The sequence below is a fragment of the Rattus norvegicus genome, chromosome 2 (genome assembly GCF_036323735.1).
Source record: "Rattus norvegicus strain BN/NHsdMcwi chromosome 2, GRCr8, whole genome shotgun sequence".
NCBI classification, from domain to species: Eukaryota; Metazoa; Chordata; class Mammalia; order Rodentia; family Muridae; genus Rattus; species Rattus norvegicus.
In genome coordinates, this window is record NC_086020.1 from 172,825,980 (window position 1) to 172,840,390 (window position 14,411).

At 45.6% G+C, this 14,411-nt stretch overlaps 1 long non-coding RNA gene across 1 annotated transcript; it reads right to left on the reverse strand.

Moving 5' to 3' along the window:
* Positions 1 to 1,074: 1,074 nt before the first annotated feature.
* On the reverse strand, positions 1,075 to 14,390 carry LOC102552298 (uncharacterized). Its single transcript, XR_351794.5, has 2 exons — positions 13,746 to 14,390; positions 1,075 to 13,193 (listed from the first exon to the last, which is right to left on the reverse strand). It is a non-coding gene; the product is annotated as an uncharacterized LOC102552298 (long non-coding RNA).
* Between the last annotated feature and the right edge of the window lie 21 nt (positions 14,391 to 14,411).

A 14,411-nucleotide genomic window follows, 5' to 3' on the forward strand; every position in this document is an offset into this window, starting at 1 on the left:
CTTACAGAGTAAGGAAACCTTACCTCAACTCAAACTCTTGGTCTTCCTGCCCCAGCTGCTGAGTATTTTTATATTTCCCATCCCAGGATGTGAGCCACCTATGCCCAAGGGGTCCACATTGCACGTTAGTCACTGGGTAGCTATGCCAGTAACCAAAACAGCTGTTGTGAGTGTGGTAGTCAATCAAACGGTGCCAAACTCTGATATAGTTATTCTTTCATTATGAGCTGTTGTTGCCAAGCTCTTGATGGGCCTCCTTTATAGGCTAGGAACCATCACAGGGATAGTAGACATAGGGAAGAGAGCATATTTGGTTTGGTGTGCTGTTGCTTGCAGTTTTAGAATTATAGAATGCATACCCCTCAGATAAGGGGAGACTGTGTTCTTAGGGCTTGGAACAAGACATCAGTTACTATAATATCTGAAGAGTAGCAGACATTTGTGCCTCGGGGAGACTAGAAATCACAGCCAGCGTCACTCAGCCTTGCTTCTGTAAAGCTGCAGAGGAGGGAGAACAGGAAGGCAGGGGCTGACTTCTCTCTTGAAGTTTGACCGTGCCTGTCTGGTTGTAGCTCCAATGGTGATCTATGCATTGAAAGTACCTGCAAGGCCTCATGGAGGGGCTCTTAACAGTCTTAACACTGCGCCAGGCATATCATACACAGCGAATCCACACTGCATCCTGTAAGAAAGTCTAAGTCACATTCTATGAAGCTCTTAGGAGCAGTGACCTCCCCAAACCCAGTAACTGTTAAATTAACTGCACTACTAAGATTTGAACCCAGGTATATATATCTCCCTCTCTCTCTCTCTCTCTCTCTCTCTCTCTCTCTCTCTCTCTCTCTCTCTCTCTTCTCCCCCCTCTCCTACAGCAACTCCGTGCCCCACCCCCACTCCCCAGGTAAGGTTGTGTTTGCTTTTGCTTTTGTGGGCTCTGGGCCAAGGCCCTACATACCCTGCTTATAATGGGTTGTCAGAAACCATGATTGTTGAATTTATAAAAGATAGAGAGAGGGGGATATGTTCTATGGAGGTCCGGGGAAAGGGGACCCTCAGTGGGTCCATGCTGAGGCATCCCTTCCCCCTGAGGGACCAGCCACACCATGGTATAGTATAGAATAAGGTTTATTCAGGGGATTGGGAGGGGAGTTAAGAATGCTAACAATGATGGCTGGTGAAGGATTTAGAAACAGGCAACCATTTTAAGAATAGAAATAAACAGATAAAAAAAAAGCAGCCTGGGTCTTGGCAAATGATTCTGAAAAGCTTGTGGAGTGAACTGCATGTTCTTGCCCCTCTGAATCTCTCTTTGTTCTTAGGAGAAATTGCTAATTTCCCTAAGCAATCGTCATGATCATACTGATGAAAAGCCGACAGGTGAGTCCAAAGCAGGACACCTCAAGGGATACAAGGACACACGTACTGACTCTCCTTTCTGTGTATGGTGCCATCCGGGTCATGTCTGACTTTGCTGGGTCCCTGCCATTAATTTGTGAACCTTCTCTAGTCTTCCAGGAATGTTGGTGTCCTCTCATGAAAAGCACGGAGGGAGGGAGTGAGGGAGTGCGGGGTAGACAAACAAGAGGAAATGAAAGCTCTTTGGGGGAAAGGCGGCTGTGACAAATGGAAAGGCAGAAAGGAAATATTAGCACACAGCAGAGAAGCAGAGTGGACCAGAGGAGAATGAGCAAGGCCGTCTGCAGCCTCTGGACCAGCAGAGTGCTGATTTGTTCTCTCTAAAGAGAGATGTGTGATGCCTGCTCCCCTCCCTGACCCCCCCCCCCCCCCCCACCGAATGATGGCAAAGAGGAATGGTTGCAGAATCTGCTGAAATGGAATAGTCTGCAGGGGTATCCGGAGCGAATGAAATGTGCTCCCAAATACCTTCTCGAGTTCCCCACCAACTTGTTTTTATTTCAAATTGCCTACAACAGGTGCCCAGAGTCTGGGCGAAGTATAATATTGTACCTTGCAGCAGCTGGGTGCAGAGGAAGAATAGATAGTAAAGAAAGGTTACACAACGTGACTGGTCTCGTATGGCTCAGGGCAGCGCTAGAATTTAAAACATTTCCTTGTCCTCCAGTTAAATTGGGCCCCATGGTATGTGTTCTGTAACTTAATATGAAAGGCCGCTGATGGATGTGTTGATACTGTGGCCACTAAAGCTGGCGGCAGGCACCTGCAGGGACACGTGCACCCTGAGGGGACAGAGCTCTGCAAAACAGCTCTCCCAACGCATAGTTGGCGCAGTGCATGCTGGGAGTTCTTGCCCCTCCCGACATGGAAAGATTCCAAAAGCTCGGGTGCAAAGGCTCACCACACCATGACCTGTCTCCAGCTATAGCCCAAACAGAATAAGCCCTCATCCATGAAGCACTGCTTAGCATCCTCACGCTGCTACTTTTTCCTCCTGTCCGAAGAACATATATGAATGCAAATGAGTGATACAAAGCAGTGTGTCTGTTCATATTTGATAGAATAAAAATGAAACTAAATTTCTTTTCCTTCTTTGAGACAAGCTAGTGGAGGCAATGCCAGCTTGTCCTACAGCTGAGCACCAATGACTAACAGGACTTTCTTTTTAATTAATCAACTAATTAATTAATTTTACTTTGTGTGTATCTGTGAGTTCTTACATGTAGATCTTTGTACCGTGTACATGTCTGACATCTGAGGAGGCCAGAAGAGGGTATGGGATCCATCATGAATAGGAGTTACAGGTGGGTATGAGTCACCCATGTGGTTGCTGGGACTCGAACCTTGGTCCTTTGGAAGAACAACAAGTGTTCTTAACCACAAGCCATCTCTCTAGTCCCTAAAAGGATTCTATGTCCTTTTCATATAGACATAATCCAATACCCCACCCCACCCCACCCCAAAGCTATGTGATTTCAGATGGTACAACATACTCTCTTTGGGTGGGAATCTAACTATGTATATCAGTCAGAATTCTGATCTGCCAGCAAGAAGAAGAGTGATTTTAGCAGAAAAAAAAAGATGTATTAAAAAACATACAGCTTAGGTCACATTCCTTTGAGGCCTTCCAGATATGCACCTTTGGAACAATATCCCACTGCAACATTAGCTGCACAGCTTATGTGGTGAGAGGATGCATATTACCAGGCTGTCCCTGAGCCTTTGATGCTGTCCGTGGTTGGTCATATTCAACCCTGGGAGGGGAGAGGACATCTCTGCCAGCCCAGAAATAGAATCTTTCTACAAACCCTGTAGCTAGCAGTGGGCATGAACCATGGCCCTTCAGCCTTATTGTACAGCCTGAGACAAAGCCAAGTGTAAGGCATTGGTTGGAACACTACAAAATGTCTGGTGGCTGATATTTGATGAGGAAGGTCAGTCAGTAGGTAATCTGCTACTTTGCTAAGTTGTAGGAGGACCACCATGTTCCCTGGGCAAATCTCTGTCCCCAGACCCTCGCATAATGCCTGGCATTTAGAAGGGCTCAATAAGCATTTGTTGAAATGAATTAAAATTGAATTTTAAATTTAGAAGCACCCTTACCAGGGGCAGATTGCCAGTCACTATTGCAAATTAGTTCTAGTAAATCAAAGTAAATTAGAAACGCAATCAGACACAGACTCTTTAGGTCTAGTGGTGCTATGTAATTCATATCTACCCCAGCATTTGCCCTTAGGTCTCTGAGTTAGTGGCTTTTTTCTAAGCTCAATGACAGCTTTGCTTTTTCTAGAAGCAACTGTGTACATGTATATCTCTGCCTGCGTGCGGTTGTGGGCACTGAGCCTGAAGAGCTCCTGTATGCTTTTTTGTGAGGCAGAGTAGCGGTGATGCCCTGGATCTCTGACTTTGGCCTGGAACTCTGGACGTAGCCCAAGCTTGACTTGACCTTACTACACCCTCCTTCCTGCCTTCGCCTCCCAAGTAAGTGCTGGGATGACAGGTGTGAGCCACTGCACTTGGCTCTGAAGGTTACTTCTTGACCAAGAAAGGAAAGCATCATTAGCTTTCATTTGGTGGGCAGTTTCCAGAGTGTTTGCTTTTGCTTTGTGAGCCTTCTCCTTGACAGGGGACAGAGAGGCTTTCTCTGTGTGACGGAGAATCGTAAAAGCCGATTTGAAACTGAAGGATCATTGCAGTATTAAATGTCCACACTCTGTTTTATTGAATGATCTCAGATATTTTGCCCAGATCATTTCTTCCTGGGTGTTTGCAGGATTCCCATGGTTGAGGCTGGAGAGTAGAGAGTACTGTAGATCATTCTTCCAGTAGATTCAACAAGATAGTCCCTGTTCACACATAGTTGCCCAGAGGATGCTGGATCTGCAGTCTGCGGTATGGCTTATGTTCCAAAATATTTATGCCAAAAAAAGTTTTAGTTGATTCTGCATGAGTCATAAAAGTTTATTCCTTTACAATTTAGAAGTCCAAGATGTCAAGACATCTAGATTTGGAAAACTCTGTTCTTGAACTTAGATATCTATCCATATTCTCCTGCCTTCAGCCCAAGGCATGGGGATGCTGGGCCTTATGACACTGGGAATTGTACCAGTAACCTCTTTCTTCCTTGTAACCCAGTTCTGAGGTCTTACAGTCAAACAGAACCACTGGCTTTTAAAAAAATTTTTTTTACCAGCTTGCAAAATGGCACTGCAGTACAAATTTTCATTTCTTTGTAAACACAGAAATATTATAAGAATATGCTTTTGTTTTGATCCCAGGTGTGGGAGATGCGGTTGTTTCAGATTGTCCACAGCAACTGACTATGATTTGCCTCGTGCTGTAGCAGGCGTGTGATTTTGCCAGATGCAGATAGTTCCTGCGGGTGTGTGACATTTGGAATTCTGGAAACTCTTCAGAGGCTGTATAAATGCTAGGGCCCTCCAGAGGTTGGCTGTTGGTTGTGTGTAGTTGGTTGCTGTCGGTTGTGGTTTGTTAAGTAGTCATGCACAAAGAAGAAACAACAAGAACAAAAAAATAGATATCCTGACAGCAAAGGTCAAACTTTCCCCAAGGAACTCAGTGTCCCCAATCAGCAGGAAGTAGTTTAACCATAATGTCTCCCTTTTCCCTCTACCCTTTTCTCTCTCCTACCAAGTGTTAGTGGTCTGCTCAGTCCACTGTAGCCATGGCAACCTCCTGGCAGGTGGTCCTGGTTCATATAAGGAAGCAAGGTTGAGTGAAACCCAGAAAGCAAGCCAATAAGCAAGGTTCCCCCATAGTCTCTGCTTCAGTTCCTGCCTCCAGGTTCCCGCTGTGAGCTCCTGCCCTGACTTCCCTTCCTGGATCGTGGTATAAAAGTATAAACCAAATAAACCATTTCTGTCCCAAAGTTGCCTTTGGTCAACATTTTATCAAAAGAAGAGGGAACAAAAGCCACTAAACCCAATACTGCTTACAAGTCTATATAAAGTTCTTTCTAGTTTCCTTCCTTGAAGTTTTCTGTACGTTTTAAGAGCCGAGGCTCTGGGAATCCTTGCTTCATTCTGGGAATCTCTCCGGAGAAGCTGCATTAAACAGCACACTGCTGCCTGATGCTGACCTCTTCCCTTGTTGCTGGTCCTTGTGAGCTATTTTGTGGACACAGAACATGCTGTCTCATAGGGCTAGGGCTGGTGAAGGTGTCTAGAACATGCATGGCTGAAAACAGCAAAAAAAGAAGAAAATCACAGTGAACTATAAAATTAACTATTTTCTTGAACTAGAGGAGCTGAGGTTGTAAGAACGGCCACATAGTCTGGAATGGGGGGGAAAGCATGCTCTTTCTGGAGAGAAACAATGAACAGGCACTCACTATGGCAGCATATTGGGAGCAGCAACATATGACCTCACAGATGCAGTTCCTGAAATGAACTGCAAACTAGGTCAGGGCAGAGTGACCATACAGAGCACACAGACACGAGGCCGTGTACATACTCCCAGGTCCTTCTCCAGTCTCCTTTATAGGTGTTGACAGTGACATTGGGGTTTTGGAGCAGTGACTCACAAGGACCGGTGAAAGGGGGAACCCCACAAACCATCTACCTCCTTGGGAGGGCTGGGGAACACTGCTGAGCCCTCTCTAATACTCAGAAGGGCTTCCTAAGGCTAGGAGAGGGCAGGAAGCCCTTTTCTCAAGATTCACAGAAGATGTAATGCAGAGTTTGTTTGCCACAGTGAGGAGGGATGGGGGAGGCGGGTGGGGGAGGCCTGAGAAAGTTCAGCACAGATCCAGTACTCAGAGCTCACCTATGGCTGAAGTGAAGCCAGGACATACACCACGCCTTCTTACCCTCCACCCCCAGACTATTCGACCCCAGGTAACAAGCTCAGGAATATTGAAAGAGATCCATGGAAGGTGCAGATGAGGCAGACAAGCTAGTGAACAGCTCGGCAATCTGGGATTCTACTTGTTCTGGGACATGCACAGTATTTTCATTTAATAATGCACTTGGCCACCTACGGCCTGCCCCCTCCATCTTTATGTACTATAGGGACACCCTTGCCTAACAATGCACCGAAAAACCTACAAACACACACACACACACACACACACACACACACACACACACACACCTCTTCATGAAGCTGTATGTACACCCCATTCCAAACAACAGAGTAAGTTTCTCTGCCCTTAACAACCACTGAGGTTTCCTTTTCCCAGATGGTTTCTGTTTAAATATATTCCCAGATACAGAGGCTGAGAAATGACGGAGGCGGGGATCCCCGAGAATCAGCCTCCTCTGAGCTGACCCCACACTTTATGCTCATAGAATTCAAAGTTAGATCTTGCCACGCCAATGCTTCGTACCATGTGAATTTTAGCTATGGGGCACCCAGTAAAGAATCCCCTGTCTCCTCCCAGTAGATCCTAGTATTATTCTCTTCTCTTAGTTGTGAACCAACCAAACAAGAAATGTCCCCAGGCATTGTAAAATGAATGTCCAGTTAGGTTAACACTGCTGTGTTATAGGGATTTGAAGGCAGTTGTGAACTAAACAAAGTTGTAAGAATAGAAACAAAACAAAACAAAACAAAACAAAAAACAGCCGGGGGATGGTGGTGCACACTTTTAATCCCAGCACTAGGCAGGCAGAGGCAGGCAGATCTCTGAGTTCAAGGCCAGCCTAGTCTAGAGAGTGAGTTCCAGGACAGCTAGGGCTTCACAGAGAAACCCTGCCTCAAAACAGACAAATAAACAAAGACAAACAAAAACAAAAATCCCTCAAATTCTAATTGAAGCATTAGAATTTGAAATCTACATTGAAGGCCTGGTATGTTCATTTCCAGTCATCTATAATATTTGCCTTAAGCTCTGCTAGTCTTCACACAATGCCTACTACTCTACTAACTAAATAAATAATAACAAAGAAGCAAGAGAAGTGAACTCATTGTTAGAGAGGTGGCGTGGTCCTTAAGTTCTCAACCTCAGCTACCTGAGAGGAAGGAAGGTTGCGCGTTCAAGGCGAGCAATCCTTAGCACTAGGAGGGAAAAGGGAAAAGAAAAACGGGTGAGCTTAGGAATAGAAGCAAACTCAGAGAGGACCTAGGAACACACAGTGTTGTAGAAACACACAGTGAATGGCTGCCGAGAGCATGGAAGCCTTACAGTCAGTGGACAATGTCTGAGTAGATGGGAATCTGAACAGAGAGTTGGAAACCATAAATAAGCCACAAACAAACCTACCAGGAGGTCAACAAGAACAAGACAACAGAGGCAACAGCAGAGTGCTACAGTTTCTCAGGAAATGGAGGGGGCAGAATCAAGTCTGAGGCCAGCCTGGGCTACATAGTAAGCAAGATTCTCTGTCAAAAATAAATAAATAAATAAATAAATAAATAAATAAATAAATAAATAAATGGGGGGAGAAGAAAAGGAGGAGGGGAGGGGAAGGGAAGGGAGGGGAGAAGTGGGAAGAGAGGAGAGAAGGGGGAAGGGGAGGGGAAGAGAAGGAAGGAGAGAAGAGAGGACTCATAAATAAAACTAACACCACTGAGAATTCGTGAACCTGGAAATAAGTCATCCCAGATCATTCAAACTGTGGGCAGAGGATGTAGGCCAGTAGTAAAGCACTTACCTATGTGTTTTTCCGTTCGATTTGTTTGTTTGCTTGCTTTTTACCAACACAGGAAAGTACTACAAATGAGATGCTAAAAGAGAAAAGAGAGAGAAGAAAGATATCCAGAGGTGTGGCTTGATATCAAATGGTTGAATATACCTGGAATTGAAACCCCACAGGGTAGAGGAGAGAATGGGAGGCAAGGAGAAAACTGATGAATAAGACAAGGGCATGAGGAGAGGAGCAGCACACACCCTATGCTTCCATAAACCAAAGAGAAAGAGGCAGGAGAAAGCGGCAGAGTGTGACTGATTTCCATTCTGAATCTGTGTCTTCTAGAAGACAGTAAAGGGAAATGTGTAAACCAAGGCACCAGCTCAGCCACCTTTCCAAACGGAGGTGAAAAGAAGGCAGCTGGAGATACTCAAGGGTTGAGAGAATCCATGACCACAACTGTACCCAGAGAAGCTTTAGCGAGCTCCTCAGCAGAGGGGGGGATGCCGGCAGACAGATCTGCATGCAAAAATTAAGGCTCTCTGGAAATGGCTAAAGTTGGGTGGAGGTCAAGGCGTCTAAAACATAATTTCTAGTCATTCTGTAAAACAAAAGATAGCCACCTAAAACTAAACAGTAGTTTAATTTTGTAGTGTGTGTTTAATATATTAAAAAAAAAAAAGAGGAAAACCAATACATATGACAATGGGACAAAGGTCTGTAGGGACTGAAAATTTACTGCTGTGACACTTAGGTGCAAAGCTTTATATTAGTTGAGGGTAGACCATAGTTAGTTACGGTAGGTGCTATAAATTTTAAAAGTAAAATGATAAGTCAACGCTAGATAATCAGATGGAATAAAAGCCATCCAGTGTCAGGGAAAGGAGAAGAAGAAAGATGCAACAGACAGAACAAGGGGAGACAGACACGAGACAGCAGCTTTAATTCCACAGGGTCAATAACTGCATCAAACACAAACAGTTAAACAGAGCAATGGAATGGCAGAAGTTATTGGGCAGCCCGGAAAAGTAAGATCCAACCTGACAATCTGGTTAAAAATCCATTTAAAACACAAACAATACAGGGCATTAAAGTTAAAACAAGTAAAATAAATGCGCTACTCAAATGCCGAGGAAAAGCCCATGCCCCAGATATATTTATGGGAAAGTAGGTTTTATAGTAAGGACGACTAGCAGAGTTTAAGGTGATGTAACATGAGTCAGGTGACACATAACTATGACACTAGTGTTCACGACGCTGAGGCAGGAGGAACGTGGACTTTAGACCGGCCTAGGCTATATAGCAAAATCTTGACTCATGGGGGAGGTGACGTAGCAACCCCAAAGATATGTATACTTAGTAATAACCCTTCAAAACACAAGAAGCAAAAACTAACAAAGTTGAAAAGAGAGAGATAATTGCAATCAGAGATCTCAACACTCCTATCTCAGCATTAACTCGGTCTGACTGATAAATACAGGGCGAAATCAAGGAGGAGACATAATGAGATGATCCATCTACCAACCTAACCTGTCTGGGTGGTCTCCACAGGTTGTTCCGTCTAGAATAGCATACTGCATGTTCACATCAGGAACACTTAGAACGCAGGCATGCAATCTGGGGATACGGTGTTAAGTATTTTAAGAACTAGTCAGTGTAACTCTGCATATAAACAGACTAAAGAAGAAAAATCCATTCATGATAAAACAAACAAACAACCCAGAGTAAATAAAATGGCCAGCAAACTAGGATTCCCCATCCATGTTGGAAATGCCTGCAGACAGCAGGATGCTTAGCTGTGGGGAGCTAAGATTCCCCATGACACAGAACAGGGTGGGAAGGAGCCTTCCAACTAGTTAAATCCGAATAGCTGTGGAAGTCCTAGACAGTGAGTGATAAGACAAGAAAAGAAAAAAGTTACATGTAGTTTTGAGAGTCTCTTCTTGTAACATCATACCAATCCATCCAGAAATCCCCCACTTGATCGATTTTCAGTGCTGACAGAATTATTAATGGAGGTAGTCAACTTTGGATTGAGGAGCAGTCCAGCCAAGCAGCTACATTTCTGTGCAAAAGCTCCCAACACTTACCACTGACACTCAATAAAGGCTATTTCAATTAAAGTGCCATTTACAGTAGCCCCTCAGAGCACTGAATACACATGAAAAGTTTTTTGTTTTTTTTTTTTTAACGTACCAGACCTGTATTGTCTTAAAGGTAAAATATTGATGGGAAATAAATCCGATTTAAGTAGATAGAGGTCCACTGACTGTGCGCTTCCCTGGGAGGAAGATGCCAGAGCTCCTCCGACCTGGGAACAAATCATTTCCCTGTAACTTTCTCCTGTAGAAATCATGAAGACGGTTCTGCAACCAGCATGGAAGTTTGCCTAGGGAAATAACCAACAAGAGACAGACACACGGAAGCCCCACATTCAACAGGCCTTTAGCTCAGGAATGAGGGTATCTGTGCTACGGAAAGACTTGCTGACCAGTTGGACAGGGTAGAGTCCCAGAGAAAGCAACACACCCACCAGCTTTCTTTAGGGCTTCCTCCAGGACAGAGGGAAGGACAGACAATATACTGAGTGGGGTGGGGGTGGGGTCACTTAAACATAAATGGAGGAGAAGACGGCGTTGACACAGATTCCTATAAAACACTCAGGAGAAAATCACATGTCCGTGATTCTGACTCAAGCAATGAGTTCTTGGGTACAAACCAAAAAGATTATCTAACTGATAAACTAGACTATCGAAAACTAAAACCAAAAACTAAGGTTTTTCGGTTTCGGTTTTTACAAGAAAATGATGAGAAAAATAAAATAAAAAATAAAGGCGACAGGAAACAACAACAACAAAAAGAGAGAGAATGAGAAAAAAAAAAAAAAAACAGACCTGGGGGAAACGTCTGTAATTCACATATCTGGGAAAGGGTTTGTGTAGATGGAAATCTCACAGTTCAGTAGTAAGTAAAAACCAGACCGCTCTATAATATATGGGCAGACAGTCTTAACAGATGTGTTATCAAAGAAGCCATGTAGAATGTAAGTACGCACACAAAAAGGTTTGGCATTGCTGTTGGTATACAATTAAAATACCACTACAGTGAAAGACAGCTAGCTACTCATGAAAATAGCAACCAGAAAGGAAGCTGCAGCCACCTCAGGTAAACACGGGGCGACGGAACAACCATAGGCTGCCAGTGGGAACGAATTATAGTCGTTTTGGAAAACAGTCCCACACTTACTCTACACAGTTAAGCATGCGCCGATACCGTCCAATTCGGTTACAGTTATTTACCGAAATGATAACTTCCAATCGCACAAAGAAATCTGAATTTGAATGTTCACTCCAGCTCTATACATAATCACCCCAAACTGGAAACAATCCGAACGTCCCTCCGCTGGTTAGTGGGTGAAGTATACCTGCATGCTTCTTAGCGATGAGAGAGGATCACGTTACTAATGCAGTCATGAATCACGCTAAGTGAACGAAGCCTGACTCAGGAAGCCATCGCATACTGTACGGTTCTATTTATGTGCCATTCTGGAAAGAAGTGGTAACCGTAGGGATAGAAAATAGATCAGTGCTGCCTGGAGCTGCGACTGGGGGGGTCAGGATTGATTATAAAGGGGCATGAGGGAACTACTGAGGTCTGTAGAGATGTTTTCTATCTTGATTGTAATGCTACTTACATGAAAGTGTGCGTTCATAAGGAGTGAAAGAATGGGGTATAAAAAAGGCGGGTTTCAGCAAAATACATAATATCTCAAAGAAACAGGAGTGTGTGTGTGTGTGTGGGGGGGGCTAAAGTGTTGCATTTAACAAGGGAGTCTTCCAGCAGCTCCTCAAGGGATCTGATGACCACAGTTTATGAAGTGGGTTATGCTGTTTGCTAGGTGAGAAAATGTTTGAGGTTCAAAGAGTTCAGTGTCAGCCGGTGCCTGTGATGGTGGGCTTTTCAGGGTGTGGAGAAGTCTCTGTTGCCTGCTCCCTGTTGACTTCGGACCACCCTGCCGTGGGAGCTGAATAACCTGCAGGTCCCAGCAGTTTGCCTAGTGAAAAGTTTTCCAGGGAAGCATTTACCAGATGCCTCCCAATCTCAGGGTGATTCTGCACTCAGCACCTAGGAGTCCTTGAGATACTGTCCTTGAGGTAAACCCTCTACTTTAGTGAGTCCTTGCCCTGCCTCTGCCCCTCCGGGCGTTTTTTTTTTTTTTGGAGGCTGTTAAACCTGCTTTGCAGCCTGTGTTTTCAGGGACTCAGGCCAGGAGCTGAGACTCCTGTTGTTCGCGGTCACTTCATCCTCTCCGCCCACCAGTGAGCCTGGCAGGAAGGCCATCCAGAGCAGCGGGTCAACAGACGTAGGCTGCTTGCAGAGCTGAGGCGCAGCGGGGAGGATTAAGCTGTGAAAGGCCTCACTCTCTGCCCAGACCTTGAATCTCCCAGTTCCTGTGGTTTAAGCATAGCCTGAGTGTGCTTGTGGGGATCCCTCTCCCCTTACTCACAGAGGCTTGAACTCGGGCACTGAGTCCACCGAAGTGCCAGGTAGCCAGTGAGGGATCAAAGGACAACCTTTCATTTGAAGGCCAGTACTCACAGGAATTGCTTGTCTGCCTGGCTGAGGTTCTGGGAAGGTATCAACCAGGAGAGAAAGAAAGGGGTGGAGAAGCCGCAGATTGAAAGAAGGGCGAGTTGCTCTGAACAGATCTGAGCTTCAGTGCCTTGCTTGTAAGCTCTCCTTTTGAGGAGCCCTCCAGTCCTGGCATGGCTAAAATTATTTTGACCCTTTATAGGTCACACTTTAAGAAGTCAGCCTGGTCACTTAGATTGGGGCGAGGGGATATGGAAGGTTCAAGAGACGCGCCCTCTGGGGAATAAGGTGTGCTTTTAACCTCACGCTACTCCCCGGTTTCTGCACGGTCAGACGATCCAAGCAAAGACTTCCCGAGCTCTCCACCAAAGAAACCTGTTGGCAAGGCCAAGACCACCTGGCCCAGAGCCAGGCTGGAGAGCAGAGCGGCTGCCTTGGAGAGACACGACAGCGTTTGTGCAGGCTCTGGTACCTGGAGCAAAAATATGCCGAGCAGCAAATTACGGCTTTCAGATGTCACCGCCGCCATCTGACACGGCATTTCAGCGGTTCACGTCTTCATTACCGGGCTGTAGCCTCCCGTTCAGGCTGTTCCTGCGTGGGAGACAGATTTATGCTGCGTGGGTTACTGTATACCGAAGCAACAGTGCTCGCCAGGGTTGTCAGGATATCGGCCAACTCCCTGTGGTGAAGTCTGAGCCTCCGGGTTGTTTTGTGGGTGGGTCCGGGTCCCTTAATGCACCCTTCCTCCACCCTCCATATTATAACCGTTAAGGGAACCGGGCCTCCTGCATTTAGGATGGGGCTCTGTGTTTTTCTCATCTCCCTCTGCTTCCGTAAGGCCTCCCCCCCACCCCATCTGCTAGATCCTTCCTCTGCTCCACCTCACTCCTCTTTGAGGTGGTAACTAGACCAACACAGCCAGCAATCACAGCAATACCCTTGTGGCCCCCTTTTCAGTTTCTCAGCCTCGCTCAGACTAATGGAACAGAAAAAACATGTGCTTGCATCTAATGCCAGTAATCATATCCTGAGTGACCACAAAGAGGGGGGGGGGGAGGGAAAAGGAGAGGGAGAGGGAGAGAGGGAGAGGGAGAGGGAGAGGGGAGGGGGAGGGGGAGAGAGGGAGATATTAAGCAGAGGTACCTGCAGTCCCGGGGGATACAGTTACAGGAAGAAAGCCTTGTTTCCGGCAGCTGCTTTGCCTACCTTACATCTGCCTCCACCTTCCCCAGCTTTCCTAAGCCCCTTGAATATTTTCCATACGATTAATTAAAATCTCTCCAGCAATGGTCCAAGTTGATCAAGGAGTAGGCTTTTATCTTGACCCTGGTCCTTGCTCCTGGTGTGAAGAAAACACATTTTTCATAGCTTCTGAGTATATGCTTTGAACTGGTGTTTTCCCAGCACTAGTAGTGGAATTCGTGAGCCAGCATACAGTGGGCGTGGCAAACCGGGGAAAGGGAACCTGGTTAGGAGAACCCAGGAAGACTTCCGGGTAGAAGTGGCATTTTGAGATGAGCCTTGAAGAAAAGGCAGGATGCTGATGGATGGAAATAAGAGAAACTCCTTGTTTGGCAAGTGCCTACGGATGGGAAGATATGACTACTGGGAGAGGAGAGGGAATTTAAATGACACTGAGGAACAGCTCCATAAAGACAAAGTAAAGGAGAATCTTGGATTACGAAGAGTTTAAGTTCCGTGCTCAGCAGCAGGAAATGTATCAGCGGTGGGAGTCATTGGAGATTTTAGAGCAAGGGAGTGATAAATAAGTGTCTCCTAAGCAAACTTTGAGAGTACCCTCAAGAGACT